The sequence below is a fragment of the Globicephala melas genome, chromosome 15 (genome assembly GCF_963455315.2).
Source record: "Globicephala melas chromosome 15, mGloMel1.2, whole genome shotgun sequence".
In the NCBI taxonomy this organism is placed as follows: Eukaryota; Metazoa; Chordata; class Mammalia; order Artiodactyla; family Delphinidae; genus Globicephala; species Globicephala melas.
The window spans coordinates 48,817,303-48,833,512 of record NC_083328.1 but is presented as its reverse complement, the minus strand read 5'-3'; positions in this window follow the sequence as shown (position 1 = coordinate 48,833,512).

Sequence of the window (16,210 nt, the reverse complement as noted above, 5' to 3'; positions counted from 1 at the left end):
TGGATGCATAAACATTTATAATTGTTATATCTTTTCCTTGGATTGATCCTTTGTTCATTATGTAGTGTTCCTCCTTATCTCCTGTAACAGTCTTTATTTTAAAGTCTATTTTATCTGATATGAGTATTGCTACTTCAGCTGTATTTTGATTTCCATTTGCATGGAATATCTTTTTCCATCCCCTCACTTTCTGCCTGTATGCTTCTCTAGGTCTGAAGTGGGTCTGTTGTATACAGCATATATATGGGTCTTGTTTTTGTATCCATTCAACCAGTCTGTGTCTTTTCATTGGGGTATTTAATCCATTTACATTCAAGGTAATTATCGATATGTATGTTCCTATTACCATTTTCTTCATTGGTTTGGGTTTGTTTTTGTGGGTCTTTTTCTTCTCCTGTGAGTCCCGCTTAGAGAAGTTTCTTTACTATTTGTTGTAAAGCTGGTTTGCTCGTGCTGAATTCTCTTAACTTTTGCTTGTCTGAAAAGCTTTTGATTTCTCCATCAAATCTGAATGAGATCCTTGCTGGGTAGTGTAATCTTGGTTGTAGGTTTTCCTCTTTCATCACTTTAAGTATATCCTGCCTCTCCCTTCTGGACTGCAGAGTTTCCACCAAAAAATCGGCTGATAACCTTATGGGGAATTCTTTGTATGCTATTTTTTGTTTTTCCCTTGCTGTTTTTCGTATTTTTTCTTTGTATTTAATTTTGTTAGTTTGATTAATATGTGTCTTGGTGTGTTTTTCCTAGGGTTTATCCTGTGTGGGACTCTCTGTGCTTCCTGGACTTGGGTGACTATTTCCTTTCCCATGTTAGGGAAGTTTTCCACTATAATCTCTTCAAATATGTTCTCAGACCCTTTCTTTTTCTCTTCTTCTTCTGGGACCCCTATAATTCGAATGTTGGTGCATTTAGTGTTGTCCGAGAGGTCTCTGAGATTGTCTTCTTTTCATTCTTTTTTCTTTATTCTGCTCCTCGGCAGTGAATTCTACCATTTTGTCTTCCAGCTCACTTATTTGTTCTTCTGCCTCCATTTTTCTGTTGTTAATTCCTTCTAGTGTATTTTTCATTTCAGTTATTGTGTTGTTCATCTCTGTTTGTTTGTTCTTCAGTTCTTCTAGATCTTTGTTAAACATTTATGGTATCTTCTCAGTCCATGCTTCCATTCTATTTCTGAGATTCTGGATCATCTTTATTATCATTACTCTGAATTATTTTTCAGATAGATTGTCTATTTCCTCTTCATTTATTTGGTCTTGTAGGTTTTTACCTTGCTCCTTCATCTGTGACATATTGTTTTGCTGTCTCACTTTTTTTTTTTTTTTATGAGTGGGACTCTGTTCCTGTTTTACTGGTCATTTGGCCTGAGGCTTCCAACACTGGAGTTTGTAGGCTATTGGGTAGAGCTGGGTCTTGGTGCTGAGATGTGGAACTCTGTGAGACCTCACTCTGATGAATATTCCCTGGGGCCTGAGGTTCTCTGTTAGCCCAGTGGTTTGGACTCAGAGTTCCCAGAGCAGGAGCTTCCACCTGACCCTGTGCTCACAAGTCAAGATCCCATAAGCTGAGTGGGGTGGCAAAAAAAGAAAAGCAGAGAGAGAGAACAATAACAAAGTAAAAAATAAAATTAGACTAGGAAACTACCAGATATGTTAGAAATAATGTAAAAATTAAAATATAGATGAATCAACAACCAGAAGGTACATCAGTACCACAATAGTAAAAAGGAGTAGGAGGGAAAGGAAAAAAAAGAAAGAAAATAAAAAGGAGGTGGGGAAAGGCCTTGGCTCTGGAGAGCAGGGCCTAAGCAAGGGCAAGGTTTGGGTAGTAGGTGGGGCCAATGCTCAGGACCCACAGGGCTGGAAAAGGCCCTGAGGGTTGTGGGGGGTGGGGCTTAGGCTCAAGGAACAGAAGGGGCCCAGGTGTGCCCCCCACCCCTGGTCTCAGAGGGCAGGGGACCTCACCTGGGAGCCCAGCAGGCTTCCTGGGCTCGAGTGGGTGGGGCAAACACCCTCATCTCCTCTCCTGCTCCTCCAGTCTTCAGTCTGGGAAGGCCCCTCCCGCCTACCCCTCCTATTCTCCTCGGCCTCCCTCCTATGCCCCCAGGACCAATGCGGGGCAAAGGGGGGCCCTTGGAGGCAGGGGACCAACCTGGGACTCAGCAGGCTCCCCGTGTCCAAGTGGGCAGGGCAATCACCCTCTGCTTCTCTCTGGCTCCTCCCAGAGGGCCCCTCCCACCAGCCTCTCCTGTTCTCTGGTTGGCCTCCTTCCTATGTCCCCAAGGACCCACACAGCCTGGAAGGGGCTTGGAGGGCAGCACATTGGCCTGGGAGCTCAGCAGGCTCCCTGTGCCAGAGTGGGTGGGGCAATCGCCCTCCACTCCTCAACCTCTCCTCCTAGAGGGGCCCTCCCACCTGCCTCTCCTGATCCTCCCAGCCTCCCTCCTATGCCCTCAGGACCCATGTGCCTGGATGGGGTTTTGGAGGATGTGAGGGAACTAGCTTGGCAGCTCAGCAGGCTCCCCAGCCCCAGTGGGCCAGGTGATCACCCTCTGCTCCTCTCCAGCTCTTCCCAGAGAGTCCCTCCCACCTGCCTCTCCTGATCTCCCAGGCCTCAGGGGTGCAGATCTTGTCTGGCCTCTACTTCTCCTCCCCCCTTGGTCCCCCTATGTCATACTGGTTCACTGTGGGGTTCCTCCCATCTCCTTGGGGGTTAGAGTCCTCTACCAGCACCCGGCAGGTGCCCTATTGCAGTTATTCTCTTTTAAAAAATCCTATTTTTCTGTCCTCTCTGGTTTTAACTGAGCATTTAATATAATTTCATTTTATTTTCTCTCTTAGCATAGCAATTGTATTTTCTTTAAAAATTTTTTATAGTTGACCTAGTGTTGCAATACATATTTTTATCTAATATAAGTCCAGCTTCAAATAATTTCACATCACTTGATAAGTAGTGCAAGTACCTTACATCAGAGTACTTCCAATTCTTCCCTCCCATCCTTTGTGACATTGCTGTCACTTATGTTCCTTATAGCTATGCTAGAATCACCCATATACTATCACTATTATTGCTTTGAACAGTTATCTTTTACATCAATTAAGAATAAGAAAGGGGCTTCCCTGGTGGCGCAGTGGTTGAGAGTCCGCCTGCCGATGCAGGGGACATGGGTTCGTGCCCCAGTCCAGGAAGATCCCACATGCCGTGGAGCGGGTGGGCCTGTGAGCCATGGCCGCTGAGCCTGCGCGTCCAGAGCCTGTGCTCCGCAACTGGAGAGGCCGCAACAGTGAGAGGCCCGCGTACCACACACACACACAAAAGAATAAGAAAAATGAAATATTTCATTTTGGTGTTATTTATTTATTCTCCAAAGTTCTTCCTTTTTTTATATAGACCACAATTTCTGGCCTGCATTATAGTTTTCCTTCTGACTAAAGAACTTCTTTTAATATTCCTTTCAGGGAAGGTCTGCTGGTGATTAATTCTCTCAGTTTTGGTTTGTTTGAGAAAGCTTTATTTGTCCTTAATTTCTTTTTCTAAGCATAATTTCACTGGTATAGAATTATAAAGCCGAGTTTGTTTTTTCTTCAATTAATTCACTCCCCTCTCTTCTTGCTTGTGTGATCTCTGATGACAAGTCTGATGTTATCCTTATCCTTTTTCTTCTATAGTTAAGGTGATTTTTTTTCCTCCTTCTGACTTCAAGATTTTCTCTTTGTCTTTGATTTTCTGCAGTTTATATACGATATCCTTAGGTTTGGGCTGTGTGTGTGTGTGTGTGTGTGTGTGTGTGTGTGTGTGGTATTTTTCTACTTGGTGTTCTCTGAGTTTCCTTGCTACATGGTTTGGTGTCTGTTATTAATTTTGGAAAGTTCTTGACCACTATTAATTCAAATATTTTTTCTGCTACATTCTCTCTTTCTTTTCCTTTTGGTTTTCCAATTATGTGAATGTTACACCATTTGAAATTATACCCCAATTCTTGCATGTTTGTTCAGTTTTTTTGTTGTTGTTGTTTCTGTTGTTTTTCATTCTTCTTTCTTTGTATTTTAGTTTGGGTAGTTTCTGTTGCACTATCTTCAAGCTCACTGATTCTATCCTCAGACATGTTGAGTCTATTGATGAGTACATCAAAGGCATTCTTCATTTCTGTTACAGCATTCCTAATTTCCAACATTTCCTTTAGATTACTTTTTTAGAGTTTTCATCTCTCTGTTTACATTGGTCATCTCTTCTCACATATTGTTCCCTTTTTCCTTTAGAATGCTTAGCTATTAGTATAGCTATTTTAAATTCCAAATCTGATAAACTTAAGATCTCTATTATATCAGAATCTGCTTGTCATGACTGCTTTGTCTCTTCAGAGTGTGTTTTCTCTTGCTTTTTTTCATGCCTTCTAGTTTTTTGATGAAAGCTGGACATTTTGTGTTGGGTAATAGGGGCTGAAGTAAAGAGGCCATTAGTGAGAGGATGTTATGTTAATCTGGCTAGAAGTATGCCTTTGGGTATTGCTTCTTGTATCTATAGGTGTCATAGTCTTCAAATTCCTCTGGTTTCCTTGTTTTTTTTCTCTTCTATTGACTTTTTTCTCTTCTCTTCTAATTAATCCTCTCAGAGGATCTGTGTCTTGAAGCTTTTTCAGTTGTAATCCACTGTTACACTTGGAGCCCTGCTGTTGTGGTACTGAGGTGTGAGGGCTGGGGGGCACTCTACAATATTCCAATTAAATCTCAGGCTTTTTTGCGGACCTATGTTTCTTGACTTTTAACACCAAAGTATTTTTTTAATGTTTATATACTTTTTAAATTAATGGAACCATACTGTATATATATTTTTTATTTCTGGCTTCTTTCTCTAAACATTATGTTTTTGAGATTCTACCAAATTGTTGTATATAGTTGAATTCATGGGGTTGCATTGCTATATAATATTCAATTCTGTGAATTTACCATCATTTATATATTCTTCCTACTCTTTTATGGGAAGTTGGGTAGTTTCCAGTTTTTTACTATTACAAAGAATGCAGCTGTAAACATCATGTACATATATTTTTGTGTGTGCATACACAATTCTTTCAGTTATATACATAATAGGTGAATTGCTGTACCACTACACATATTTATCATTGCTAGAAATTGTCAGTTTTCCAAAGTGGTTTTATCAATTTACATTCACAAGCTGTACATGAGAGTTCTGATTGATCAACATTCTCAACAACATTTGGCATTTTTCTCTAATTTTGGTTTTAATTGAATGTTCCCAATGACTAATGAAGTTTAGCACTTCTCCATGTGTTTACTGATCATTTGACTGTCTTTGTAGAGAAGGAACTGTTTGAATCTTTTTCCCATTTGTGTATTGTTTATCTACCAGTTTCTTATTAATTTGGAGATGTTATTCCTTGGACATGAGTTCCTTGTTAGAAATATGTCTTAAAAATAATTTTTCTCAGTCTTCACATTGCCTTTTCACTCTTTTAAGCTATAAAATGAATAAGTTATGGGAATGTAATGTACAACATGGTAACTATAGTTAACAATACTGTACTGTATACTTGAATGTTGCTAAGAGAGTAGCCCTTAAATGTTCTCACCACACACACACACACACACACACACAGACAAATTGTAACTATCTCACACACACACAATTGTGAGATAATGTGTTAGCTAATCTTATTGTGGTAATCATTTCACAATATATGTGTGTACCAAACCATCATGTTGTACACTTTAAACTTACACTATGTTATATGTCAATTATATCTCCAAAACACTGGAGGGAAAAGAAGCTTTCTATTCCTAGTTTTTAATGGTTTCTTTTTCATCATGAATAGATATTAAATTTTATTTAATGCTTTTTATGCAATGAGATAATTATTCTTTTTTTCTGTTCTTGTGGTGAATAGCCTTGGTTGAATTTTAAATGTTAGGCCAAATTTGCATTTCTGGAATAAATCCAATGTCATCATGATATAATATCCTAGTCAAATATAACTGATATTTCTTTTAAATGCCTAGAGTTAATCCATTTCCATGCTCTCCCCATGAATAAGTTAAAAACCTTCTTTCAACTCTCCATCCTTCTATCCATACTAGCACCTGTATGATAATAACTAATTTTTTATTGCTCACACTCTGTTAGGTATTCTTCTAGCTACCTAATCTATAATACATTAATATATTTAATTCTCATGGAAAAGTATGGGAAAAAATCCTATCCCTATTTTACAGATGAGAAAATTGAGGTATGGAGAGGTTAAGTAATGTGCCCAACTTCAACCCAGACTGAGTTTTGTTCCTGGAAGTCTCATTCTAGCACCAATGTCTTCAATGACTCTACCAGTACTGTATATTACAGAGAACGCCTAGGTGTGATAAGATTTGTGAATCGACACATGTCTGAAAGTGTATTTCTTTACTTTCCCATTTGAATAATAGCACTGTGAGATATAGCAATCTATTTACTTCTCCACTTCCTCCCTGCACAAATCTGTTCCAAATTTCCAAACACTAGAAGCCATCATCTTTTTTTCTCTCTTCATTGTTCTGAGATTTCACCACAATACATTAACAGATACATCTTTTACAATTCATCCTGCTCAGTAGACCCTTTCATCCTGATGAGTAATGGCTTATTTAATCGTGAGACATTTTCTTTCATTGCTTTGAGAATTTCAGATTATATGTTGAACGTTCTTGTGGCTTCAGGCTTAATTATTAATTTTATAACATTCAAAGACATTTATAAATGGAATACTCCATAATTCTGTCACCTAGATATATCAGCTGTTAGCACTACTGTTTGAGCATCTCTTATAGGCAGTGTCTGTGAAATTTCTAACCAATTTAAATGACTTTATATTTAATGTTGTATTTTGTTTTCAGCTCATTACATGTTATAAATCTTTTACACGTCACAGAGCATTAGTAACCATTTAAAAGCTTATTATATTCCATTTAGTTGTCAAAACATTCTTAACCTGCATAAAAGTAGATTCTGGAGAGATAATCCCTGCCTTCTATTATAAGTGATTTTACAAACCACATCTCTCCCTACTAAACCTGATTTGAGTCTACAGCCAATTAAGAAACATACATGGATATAAGATAGATGAAAAACGAAATATTAACTTTACAACTTCTAAAATTAAGTTAAAAAGAATCACTTTAACGAGCAGCCAGAGCCAGCTTCTTGGACATGGGAACTGCACAAGGTCTTGCTGCTGTGCCGTCAACACTTTCAAATTATTAATCATTTTTTAAAAGGGAGCCCTGTAGATTATAGAGCTGGTCCTTCCAGTAGTCATAGCCCAAGCTCCTAGCATTTCTCTTTAAATATAGACCTCGGAATGACCCCCTCGAAACGCAATATGCAGAGCTTACCTTTGCTCATCAGCTCAGATGGGATCCCTCCCTCATACCCATCAAGCCCCAATACCAGGAACAGAGAGAGGTGGGCCTCCCCACTAAGCTCTAGAAGTGTTTACACATGGACAGGGAGCTGGGAGAGAGTATCACTGCTCATCCCACTGCTTTATGAGCTGCTATGACTTCCTACAGAGGGAGGAAAATGTTTCTCCTATCACTTCAAATATGGGAAGGGTTGTCAGTGGAAAAAAGCTTAGATTTATTCAGTATTGTTAACAGGTATGAAGCTGGGTTAGAAGGGTAGAAGTGAGAGGTAGGCTTATTTGGAGAGAATATAAGATTAACCTATTTTAAAATAAGAGTTACTGAAAAATAGAATGTGATGATTTGAGATGTAATGAGTTCCATGTCAGTGGAAATATACAGCCGGGCAATGACTGGATAAATGTCTACTAGGAAGAGGTCTTTAAATAGGGAGTTGAAAATACCACTTGATGAAGAATCGAAAAACCAACTTTCCTTTGTGATTTATTTGGTTTTCCTTCTTCAAGGGATAACTTATGGCTCTATTACTGTGAGGTATTTTCTATAGTTTTGCTTAATTTGAAACACCCTTTCGACACTCAGTACAGCTCTGAAGCTGTGCTTTACATCCATACTCAAACGTCTTTCAAAAGTAAATATATGTGTATATATATATATATATATATATACACACACACACATACAGATGTAGCTATATACATCTATATAGATATAAAATAAAAAGTTATTGAGCAATCCAGCAAGTCACTGGGCCGAAATTTCAACTGTGTAGGTAACATCTTCTTTATTTCTATTAGATACCATCCTTATCCCATTTTACCAAGAAGGAAACTGAGGCTTAGATAAGCTTATCACCTTGTTCAAAGTTACACGGATGGTAAGGTTCAGAATTTGATTCAAAACCAAGCCCATGTGATTTTTGAACTAGGTTTCTTCACCACCACAATATAGTATCTAACAAGTCCTAATATTTTTGCCCTAGATTTATACACTTTCAAGTTTTTTAACAAATTGCCATTTTCCCCACCAATCTGGCAAAGTTGTCATTAGAAAGTTCTTGGTATTTACTGTGACAAATAAAACGTCACATGCGTCTAGTTGTTGAGGTAGGACACCTCATTTAGTCATCACAGCAATCCTGACAGATGCGTAAAGTTTATTATTCCCACCAGGGATGAAACAACGGTGTCTCAGGGAGGTTAAACAATTTGCCTAGGAAGCCAAGACTGGTAGGCATCTCGGCACAGACACAGGAACAGGAATGGATACATAGAATCACAGGAAGGAAAACGTTAAGGCTTCAAATCCAGATGGAGATGCTGAAAGTTCGGCAGGGTCAGCAATCCTTGTGTCTTCCTTGCATCCTTGCTTCACTTAGTTTGTGAATTCGCGATTCAGAGACTTGTCATTTTCCTTCCTTGTCTTCTGGTCTCAGACTTGGAGCTAACTCATAACCCCACAAGCAGCAACAGTACGAAAGGATAACAATCACATACCAGCTTGGTTGTCTTTTCTGTGTCTCACTCATATGACTTATTTCCTCTCCATCCTCAGGGCCACAGTTTTAAGTGCCTTTGCTGAGTCGTTGTTCGAGAAGTTGCCCAGCTTTGCATTGTTCTTACATGTATATGAATGTTCAGGGACCATTGCCCCCTTCTTTCTGTATTTCAATGTAGGAATATGTATCTCTCTCAATTAAATCACCTTTTTTTCTTTTCGACTTTCTCATTCCACTGAGCAATTCTATACTGAGTCTTTGAATTAAGACAACTGGCTCTGCCTTTTTCCCGCAGTATTGCATGGTATAAAACAGATTCTCTAATACTTGAGTTTATTACTGAACAGATGATTATTTTAAATGAATGACTGGTACTTCTTTATTTCTGCATGAGGCAAATGCCACAGAGGACTGTTGAAGCCTGCTGGGTTTGGCGAACAATCCCTGTTCCCGAGGGGTTAATGACCAGTTTCCTCAACTGACAAAAACTTAACGTTTCACTTCTTCATCATGGAGCACGTGAGGCAGAGGAGGGATTTCCCAGCCCCAGAATGAAGCTGTTTATACTGTTTATTATACTTGCTGCCCCTCATTCCAACCAGGGGGAGAGGACTTTTTAAGAGCCCTGTCAGAACTGCAGGTGTGCGAAGGCTCCTGCTAACAGCAGGGGCAGCCTTTATAGGGTTTCCTCGAGACTGCCTCAGATCACTTTTCAGTGTGTAAAACCGGATTTTCATGAACGGCACTAATGACAGGCTAATGGGCACAGGGCGGTGGCACGCCCGATGCCAGAGGCAGGGCAAGGGAGGCTGGAAACAGGCCAGCCTGAGCTCCTGGAAGATGAAATACCACGGGGTGGTGATGCTCTGCATTTCTTCTCAAATATCTGGCAGGCCCAGGGCCGACTTGTCAAATGGGTCACCATTAAGGCCAAACAGGAATAGATCCAGTTACAATTTTTCACACAAGGATAAAACAAGGAGGCAGGAAAAGCTCAGGGTTCAGACATTTGCAAGCTGCAGCTGGTTTGCGTGGCAGGAGGTTCTGAAGACTTATGAGCTGACACATTACCCTGGACACCACCGAGCACTGACCTCTCTGCTCCTTTTCCTCCCCAGAGTGGGGTTCAAGGCTACCGATTGACACAAGGGCCACAGAGGACCATATCAAAGCAGCAGCCCCATCACAACTCGTCATTTTTAAAACACACACAATCTGCTTGAGCTGGAAATGCATAGGAGCAAATCTGAGTTGCTGGCCTTGCCTCCAGGGAGCTCAGGTGGTCGGTAGTTCCTGATTCTTACAGCAGTTCTTCGTGGTAGGTCAGCATAGTTTCCAAATAAATGGTGTGAGAGCAGAGGAAAGAGAGAAGCTGATGGAGATGGATTACTTTGACTTTCTTTTCACTGTATAATCCATCAGCACAGGAAAATACTTTCTTTGCGCTATCCTCCCTGGCTTTGATCTTCTCAGTGGAATGCTGGGAGAAATTATGGCCTTTAAAGTGTGCCTGTGTAATTGTAATATTAAAAACTATGAAGAGGCTACAGTACAAAGAGGCTAGTTCATCACAAAACTAGAAATATGCCTCAAAAATCAGCTCTATAAGGCACGGCAAAGGCAAGACACCCACACCATCACGTTCTGGCTTCGCTGAAGCAGAAGTCAGCACCCAAGGAAAAGCCTACTATTTATCATTCCAGCTCCTAGTCAATGTTCTCATTTTGAAGTCAAGAAAAAAAGATATACAGGGAAGTTGAATCACCCAGCATCACACAGCACTTGGGATGGAGCCAGAGCTAGAAACTTGGTCTCTGAAACTTTCTATCCAGTTCTCTCTCTTCTGTTTCATACTGCCTCTTAGAAAATCCCCTTTGAATCATATTTTCTCCATGAGTTCTGTGGCCGCCACAGCCTCTTAGTTGGGCTAGCTGTGGCAGGGCCAGCCTTCCTGCTGGTCAGTAGCTGATGGTCCTGCCTCTATTGCATTTGAAATAGGTACATTCTCTTGGGTGTCGTATTTGTCCCTTATGCAGGTTCAAAGCCAAAGCTAAGGTTTTGTTCTCTTTAATTTCTCCAGCTCGATAATTCCCCCAAGTTTTATATTGTGGCTCTATAATCAATGTAATTTTCTTATGCCCATATTTATCTCATCAAACTACCAAGAATTTTTGCTATTTATTTGTACATAGTGGCCATTTTTATGTTGGTACAAGGGACTGTGAATGTACTATGCTGAAATGATACACATTATGGAGCAATAGGAGTTATTAATCCATGTCAGCATTCCTGTGTGTGTGTGTGTGTGTGTGTGTGTGTGTGTGTGTGTTCATCCAGATTTTGGGTTGACTGGTACAGAAGTGTGAAAAGATGGACCACCTAAAATATGCACATTTGTAAGATTTCTCTCTGTGTTAGGTGAATACTTGATGTCTCGTACCAGTGATATAAAGCTGCTTTGAATATTCTTGCTAAGGCTGGTGGAATTAGGTCATAATATAGAGGGAATAAATGTATCTTAAGGAGTCAGGATAAAATAGTTGAAAAACCAAAGACATAAGTTACTAATCTTTGGGGAGGGAGGAGAGGGCTTCAAAACTACCCTGGCTGCTACTTTGAGTTGAGGGGATTAAATAAGATAATAAGACTGTAAACACTTTGTAAACTACGACAGGTTATATATATCTATTACACATTAAATCACATTGGAAAAACAAATATGAATATTATATGTTGCTTTACCTTGGAATCCATTGGTTAGCCTCCCCATACTTGAGAGCCTGAACTCAAAATCAGCAAGAGAGTATAGATTTTCATAGTACACTGTATCAGTTAGCTATTGCCACAGTAGTGCTACATAACAACCACAAAATGTCAGCCGCATACATTTGTTTCTACTTCTGTGGGGCTCATTTGATATAAGCTGGGCTTGCCCATCCACCCACAGGCCAACTGGCTTAATCAGATATTTTCAGGTTGGCTCTGTTTCATGTGTCTCTCATCCTCTTCTTGGGACCAGCAGGTTAACCTGAGCATGTCTTTTTATTGTAATGGCAGGGTCTCAAGAGCAAGTGGAAACACATGCATGTTTTTTCAAACTTCTGTTTCTATCAAGGCAGCAAGTATCCCAAAGCAAATCACATGGCTGAGACTAATGTCAAGGGGTAGGGCAGGTCACCCTGTCTATGTGAGAGGACACTGCAAATTTGCATAGCAAAGAGCATAAATACAAGGAAGGATAGGGACTTCCCTGGTGGCGCAGTGGTTGGGAGTCCGCCTGCCAATGCAGGGGACACTGATTCGAGGCCTGCTCCAGGAGGATCCCACATGCCACGGAGCAACTAAGCCCGTGCACCACAACTACTGAGGCTCCACTCTAGACCCCAAGAGCTACAACTACTGAGCCCATGTGCCACAACTACTGAAGCCTGCACACCCAGAGCCAGTGCTCCGCAACAAGAGGCGCCACTGCAATGAGAAGGCCACTCACCGTAAGGAAGAGTAGCCCCAGCTCGCCACAACTAGAGAAAGCCTGTGCGCAGCAACAAAGACCCATTGCAGCCAAAAATAAATAAATAAATTTATTTTTAAAAAAATACAAGGAAGGATAAAGATTCGGACCAACTAATGCAATTTACCATATATACATGCTATTGAAATCATTAGTAGAAGCAATGGATTAACTGAATATAAAGCAGTATGAATGAATCTTAACAACATAATATTTAGTGAAAAAGATTGGAAGAAGAGTAAGAAATATAGTAACCCCACATATAAAAATTTAAAATGCATACACTCAAGCAGTAACACATTCAAATTGAAAAATAAACTCACTAAGCATACTAAAAGAGTTGTCTTTGTCCCCAAAGTGTGATGGAAGGGGGTATGGCACAGACAGAAGGAACTACATTTAAAAAATCATTGCTATATATACACTCTGACCACTAAAGACATGGTTGCAATCATGATTCACAGCTTGTTTATCAATTCTGATTTCAGACCAACAAAAGACATAGTCCTTGTTCTAAAAGAGACTATTTTTCCGTTGATTTTTCATTTTATTCATGGAAATCAATAACAAATTAGTTTATTTAGGGGTGTTAGACTGTAAGATCATGTTGCCCATAAAATATTTATAAATTGGGTCCAGATTTTTTCTGTTTTTTAACCATTATACAGTGTTTCACAGACTGTAAATTATTTTCATATTTTTTAACTCATCTAATCCCATAACAAATGCTGTGTGAATAGCAAGGTACATTATGGACTCAGAAACCAAAGTTGTGAGCTGCTAAGTGGTGCCTCAGGTGACACAACCTCTATTTCTCACGATTCTTATTAAAATGGTTCCTCAAAATTACTTGGCCACAAAAGTATACATACTTGGGTCCCACTACCAGAAATTCTAAGTCAGTAGAACTAGAGTAGACCCCAGACACCTGTTTTACAAAACTTCCTTAAGGGATTTTGATGTACCCTGAAGGCAAGAACTCTTTAACCCAGGTATGCTTTCTTGGCAAAGATATGGTTAATTTGCAAGAGATTGGACACATTTTGTCAGTCTTTTCCATTTTCTCTTTTCTATATCCTTTCAGTTGGCTAGGTGCTTCCAAGCCTAGAAATTATTATCTTCTTTTGCTAGTTCTCCCCATTTCCCTATTGCACTAAAGTTTAGTTGATTTGTTTCTGCCCACTTGATTCCTAGAAGATTAAGCCCAGTTATTTTCAAAGAGGAATAGGGCAGAGACATTGCTCTCTTGACATTGAAAACAAAATAAAGGACTCACAGCATTTCTAGTTACATATTACACTGAGCACTTTGTACCTTTCAAAGCATGCTCAGGTTCTGCACTTTACTACTTGAATTCACAAAGAGATGATATTTTGGTGACCTGGTAAGATAATTCAACTACTGGTCTAGAGAGCTAGGTTACAACCTTCACTTTGCCAATAGCCAGCTGGGTGACTTGGAATAAATATAGTGAGGGGTTCACGACTTGGCCTTTCCATAAATAGCTACAAGTAGGTATACAGTCAGTTTTGCTCTAAGGCTTGTTTTGAAAACATGAATTTGTGTCAATGCAATGAACGTATTATGTAAGCATTTGAGCATAATATATTTCAAATGCAGGATTTCATCCTTGAGAAACACTATGTGAACACAGAAAATTGCACCCAACTAAACCAAACTGTGTAGGAATACACAAAATGCACACAAGCATATACCTCAAATATCTACCCACTCCCTCAGTTCACCACATGTGCTGTAAGACACACCCATCCACATCGAGGGTTACAACTTTCTGGTTTCAAAGAACTCTCCTTCCACTCTTCACAATAACTAATAAGCTGCAACCATTCCGACATCCCCACCCACAAGCAAACTTTAGATCACTTTCAAAGTAAAGCACCATATTCACTGTAGCATGTAAGAGACTGCAAATATTACCATGGTAGCCAAGTTTTGGAGTGCTTCTCCAGGGGAGACCTGGGGCACTCCGCCCACCTGCCTGCATCCTCGCAGCATACCTCCTTTAGTTATTCATGCTTTAGGAATAAACCAAGGTGAAATCAACACTGAACTTAGTAAAGCTCTCCAGTTGTACCCATTTTTGAAACAAGAACAGTCTCTGAGGGATAGCCTAGCACCACCTTCAAACTGTTTGGATTTTATTTTTTTTAAATGAAAGAAGTGGGTTAGATGAGTTCCAAAACATTTCCAGTTTGGGATCACAACAGGCCCCACTGTAGTCACGTGGGGCTTGGTATTAATATTGAAAATGCTGAGATTTAAAGTTTCTTTTGTTTCCTGAGCTCTGTCAGGTAACAAAAGAAAAAAATAAACTTTATCCCAAGTTAGTGTTTAGTTGACTTGGTCACATAGAACAAAGATGGTAAACCTCCATAGTTAAATGGAGCTTAATGCTTGAAACATCCTCAGGGAATATGGAAAGAAACAAAAGAATAATTGCAAAGATTGATACATGTTGACCATGATTATTAACTTTAGTTTCTGAAGACTGCTATAAAATTTGAAATTAAATTTCTATATTAATCCTCACTAGAAGCTCCAAGGGTTTTTTGGGTTTTCTGTTATTGAGTTGTATGAGTTCCTTGTATATTTTATCCGATTAACCCCTTAATAGATATATGGTTTGCAAATATTTTCTCGCATTCCATAGATTGCCTTTTCATTTTGTTCATGGTTTCTTTTGTTGAGCAGAAGTTTTGTAGTTTGATGTAGTGCCATATGTTTATGTTTGCTTTTGTTGCCTTTGCTTTTGCTGTCAAATCTAAAAAATTATTGCCAAGGCCAATGTCAAGGAATTCCCTACGAATTCTTCTAGGATAGACTAACTCTTCTTAAGAGCCAAAAGACCTGAACACATTATTTCATCTTGAGTTCTTCGTTAGACTTCAACTATTCTTACCACCAACTTAACTGCAGTGTCCTCCAATCATATGGGTTATCTGTAATTTTGAGTATAGTATTTTCTGTCTATTTTATAGAAGCAACCTTTTGAGAAAGAGCTGGGTCCACTCCTTGAGGTAATCAAGGGGTATATGCCTTGTCATATTATACATAAGGGCTTTGTTGAATCCAGGCAAAAAGATACAGCAATGATCTTCTCAGACTTTGCAAAACACTACGGCAGACTTGAGAGCATAGCAGACACCAGACTTCAAGGGCAGAGGGTTAGGCAGAAATCAGTGCTGCAAGAAAAACCAAGAAGCACTTTTCAGGAGTTCCATATTGCCACATAAGAGCAGCGAGTCCATAGAGACTGTGCAAAGTGGACAATGAGGAGGTGAGAACATTCCAACCTCAGGGCCGAAGGTAAAAGCTCAGCTGTGAGGCCAGAGAGCAAACCTGGCAGTGTGGACTGGCAGGGCCATCTTTGACCAGCCATGCCCTGGAGGGAATGGGCTGAAAAGAAAAATGTCATTTGGATCCAAAATCTCTGCCTTTGGAGTTCTGGCATGATAACTACCAAAAAGTTCTATGAAACAGAAGGGGAGTACCTCTTTTCCAGGATTTGTTAACCAGGTGAGGTTTTGTCTGGGAGCATTAAAAAAACAGCACAGTACAACACATAAAAGTTTACTTTTCTCTCCTTAGGCAAAAATTAATAGAAGGGATATCTCAGATGTATGTAGAGAAATAGTTTAAGTAAAAGTTGGTTTGGTTTGGCAATATTTTTGCATGCTTTGGTGAACATACTCCAAACATCTGTATGTTCAGAATGTCATGTGGCTTTAATTTCTTAGCAGGATCTTGAATAATCTTTAAGCCTGCGAACAC